This window comes from Aegilops tauschii, chromosome 4, assembly GCF_002575655.3.
Source record: "Aegilops tauschii subsp. strangulata cultivar AL8/78 chromosome 4, Aet v6.0, whole genome shotgun sequence".
In the NCBI taxonomy this organism is placed as follows: domain Eukaryota; kingdom Viridiplantae; phylum Streptophyta; class Magnoliopsida; order Poales; family Poaceae; genus Aegilops; species Aegilops tauschii.
The window spans coordinates 54097343-54102300 of record NC_053038.3 but is presented as its reverse complement, the minus strand read 5'-3'; positions in this window follow the sequence as shown (position 1 = coordinate 54102300).

Here is a 4958-nt window from a genome sequence, read left to right as displayed (position 1 = left end):
CAAGAATCCCACTTATGATTAACCCTTATTGCAAGCATCCGCAACTACAAAAGAAGTATTAAGGTAAACCTAACCATAGCATGAAACATGTGGATCCAAATCAGCCCCTTACGAAGCAACACATAAACTAGGGTTTAAGCATCTGTCACTCTAGCAACCCATCATCTACTTATTACTTCCCAATGCCTTCCTCTAGGCCCAAACAATGGTGAAGTGTCATGTAGTCGACGTTCACATAACACCACTAGAGGAAAGACAACATACATCTCATCAAAATATCGAACGAATACTAAATTCACATGACTACTTATAGCAAGACTTCTCCCATGTCCTCAGGAACAAACGTAACTACTCACAAATCATATTCATGTTCATAATCATAGGGGTATTAATATGCATAAAGGATCTGAACATATGATCTTCCACCAAATAAACCAACTAGCATCAACTACAAGGAGTAATCAACACTACTAGCAACCCACATGTACCAATCTGAGGTTTTGAGACAAAGATCGGATACAAGAGATGAACTAGGGTTTGAGAGGAGATGGTGCTGGTGAAGATGTTGATGGAGATGAGAGGATCGATGGTGATGACCATGGTGATGATTTCCCCCTCCCGGAGGGATGTTTCCCCGGCATAACAGCTCCGCCGGAGCCCTAGATTGGTTTCGCCAGGTTCCGCCTCGTGGCGGCGGTGCTTCATCCCGAAAGCTTCCTTCTTCCTTTTTCCAGGATGAAAGACTTCATATAGCAGAAGATGGGCACCGGAGGCCTACCAGGTGGCCCACGAGGCACGGGGTGCGCCCAGGGGGCTAGGGCGCGCCCCCACCCTCGTGGCCAGGGTGTGGGCCCCCTCTGGTTGATTCTTTCGCCAGCATTTTTTATTAATTCCAAAAAGTGCCTCCGTGAAGTTTTAGGACCTTTGGAGCTGTGCAGAATAGGTCTCTAATATTTGCTCCTTTTCCAGCCCAGAATTCCAGCTGTCGGCATTCTCCCTCTTCATGTAAACCTTGTAAAATAAGAGAGAAAAGGCATAAGTATTGTGACATAATGTGTAATAACATCCCATAATGCGATACATATCGATATAAAAGCATGATGCAAAATGGACGTATCATCTCCCCCAAGCTTAGACCTCGCTTGTCCTCAAGCGGAAGCCGATAACAAGAAGTAAGTCCACATGTTTAGAGATAGAGGTGTCGATAAAATAAACTACGGGCATGAGGGCATCATGATCATTCTTATAACAACAACATATATATATATATTGTCATATGATTTCTTATGCTATAGTAACAATCTATTCACAATGTGAAGTATGAATCATAAACTTCATTGAAAACTAACAAACTATGATCTAGGTCATTGAAGCAATTGCAATTTATCATAACATAGGAAAGAGTCAATATAAGAGCTTTTCAGCAAGTCCACATACTCAACTATCATTTAGTCTTTCACAATTGCTAACACTCACACAATACTTATGGGTATGGAGTTTTAATCAGACACAGAGAAAGATAGGGGCTTATAGTGTTGCCTCCCAACCTTTTACCTCAAGGGTAATGTCAACAATAATAGTTCATGATAACTTACATCCAATTGGATATATATATCAGGATCTTTCCAACACAATGTGCTTGCCAAAGAATAAAATGTAAAAAGGAAAGGTGAAGATCACCTTGACTCTTGTATAGGGCATAAGACAAAAATAAAAGATAGGCCCTTCGCAGAGGGAAGTAGAGGTTGTCATGTGCTTTTATGGTTGGATGCACAAAATCTTAATGCGAAAGAACGTCACTTTATATTGCCACTTGTGATATGGACCTTTATTATGCAGTCCGTCGCTTTTATTACTTCCACATCACAAGATCGTATAAAGCTTATTTTCTCCATACTAATAAATCATACATATTTAGAGAGCAATTTTTATTGCATGCAACAATGACAACTTACTTGAAGGATCTTACTCAATCCATAGGTAGGTATGGTGGACTCTCATGGCAAAACTAGGTTTAAGGATATTCGGAAGCACAAGTAGTATCTCTACTTGGTGCAAAGAATTTGGCTAGCATGAGGGGGAAAGGCAAGCTCAACATGTTGGATGATCCATGACAATATACTTTATTTTGGATATAAGAAAACATAACCCATTACATTGTCTTCCTTGTCCAACATCAACTTTTAGCATGTCATATTTTAATGAGTGCTCACAATCATAAAAGATGTCCAAGATAGTATATTTATATGTGAAAACCTCTCTTTCTTTATTATTTCATATTAATTGCAACGATGACCAAAACTATGTTTGTCACCTCTCAACAACTTTTATTCATCATACTCTTTTATGTGAAGTCATTACTCTCCATAAGATCAATATGATCTCTTTGTTTCTTTTTATTCTTTCCCCTTTTTTTCTTTTTCTTTTATTCCCTCAAGATCATAGCAAGAAAATCAAGCCCTTGACTCAACACTAACCTTTATTATATATTGCTCACGGACTCGATTACAAAGAGGGATCATAAAGCAAAACTAAAAACTAGATCATACTAAAACTTTATTCTACTAGAACAAGATATTGCCAAAAGGATCAAACTAAGAAAAACGGTAAAGATAGGAGTGTGATGGTGATACGATACCGGGGGACCTCCCCCAAGCTTGGCAGTTGCCAAGGGGAGTGCCCATACCCATGTGTTTATGTCTCTTTCCTCGGACGTGGTGATGATGGAGTTGTTGATGATGTAGGCTTGTCGACCCTCTTCCAAGGCATAGGCTCACCATCATAGAAAGATGATCGAGTCTCCGGGATCCTCAAATCTGCAGCCATACTCATCCTCTTGAATCTATATTCATACTCACAGTTTTGGTTTTGCAGGTCATAGATCTGGGCTTGGAGGTGCTCGATTTTCTCGTGAAGCTTGAAGATGGCCTCCCCAATGTTATTGGCATCCAGCTTGTGGTTGGTGGTGAACTCTGCGATCATCATGTGGTTGGCGTCGAGTCCACGTTCCACCATTCCTTGGCACTTGAAAACTTGCTGCTCCGTTGCTTCGAGTCTTGTCTCCACGCTCCCGGTCCTCCTTGGTCCCTCAACATCGCGGATGTGTAGCAACCCCTCACGCATCTCAATGGTTTGAGGGTATTGCAGCACCTCCGTGAGGTAGGGTTTGATGACCTTCTCGAAGAACTTGTCCTTGGGGGCGCTTGAAGACGTCATGGTGATCAAGATCTGTCAGAAAAACAGCTTGAAACAAAAGCAGAGGATATTTGCGTGGTACGGTGGTCAGAACCTTCGGGAGATTATATAATGAATTTTTACCGACCAAAAGAAGTATCGTGCAAGAAAATGGAGTCCGGAGGGCACACGAGGTGCCCACGAGGCAGGGGGCGCGCCCTCCACGCTCGTGGACGCCTCGTGTCCTTACCGGACTACTTCTTATTTTCCTATTTTCTTAAATATTCCAAAACGGAGAAAAATTGCCATTAGGACTGTTTTGGAGTTGGTTTACTTACCGTACCACATACCTATTCCTTTTTAGAGTCTGAAACATTCTGGAAAGTGTCCCTTATGTACTCCTCCGGGGTTACGGTTTCAATGACATTAGTTTCAACATTTATGGAATTACCTGAGATATAATGTTTGATTCTTTGACCGTTCACCACCTTCGGATTTGTGCCCTCGAAGTTGTTGATTTTTATGGCACCGGAACGATAGACCTCCTCGATAACATAAGGACCTTCCCATTTAGAGAGGAGTTTTCCTGCAAAAAATCTTAAATGAGAGTTGTATAGCAAAACATAATCACCTACGTTAAACTCACGCTTTTGTTTCCTTTTGTCATGCCATCTTTTAACTTTTTCTTTAAACAGTTTGGCATTCTCATAGGCCTGGGTTCTCCATTCATCAAGTGAGCTAATGTCAAATAGTCTCTTCTCACCGGCAAGTTTGAAATCATAATTGAGCTCCTTAATGGCCCAATATGCCTTATGTTCTAGCTCGAGAGGTAAGTGACATGCTTTTCCATAAACCATTTTATACGAAGACATACCCATAGGATTTTTATATGCAGTTCTATAGGCCCATAATGCATCATCAAGTTTCTTGGACCAATTCTTTCTAGATCTGTTAACAGTCTTCTGCAAAATTAATTTGATCTCTTTATTACTCAGTTCTACTTGACCACTAGATTGTGGGTGGTACGGAGACGCAATTCTATGATTAACGTCATACTTAGCAAGCATTTTACGAAAAGCACCATGAATAAAATGTGAACCACCATCAGTCATTAAATATCTAGGGACTCAAAACCTCGGAAAAATAACTTCTTTAAGCATCTTAATAGAGGTGTTATGATCAGCACTACTAGTTGGAATAGCTTCTACCAACTTAGTAACATAATCAACAACAACTAAAATATGTGTATACCCATTAGAGGAAGGAAACGGTCCCATATAATCAAAGCCCCAAACATCAAATGGTTCAATAACAAGTGAATAATTCATAGGCATTTCTTGACATCTACTAATATTACCGATTCTTTGACATTCATCACAAGACAAGACAAACTTACGGGCATCTTTGAAGAGAGTAGGCCAATAAAACTGGATTGCAATACCTTATGTGCAGTTCTATCTCCAGCATGGTGTCCTCCATAAGCCTCGGAGTGACACTTGCGTAGGATCAGTTCCTGTTCATGCTCAGGTACACAACGTCTAATAACACTATCTATGTCGGGGAAACGACACCTATGGGATCACTGGAATCCCTTCTACGGTTGGCGGGCGCGGGGTTGTGAGAAGAGTAGGTTTAGGAGCTAGCACAAAGATCGTTTACCCAGGTTCGGGCCGCGAGGATGCGTACTACCCTAGTCCTGCTTTGGTGTGTATTTCAGAATGTTCTTGAGCTCTCGAACTAGCTACGGTGGCTGCATAGTTCCCAAGAGCCGAATCCTTCTCCAG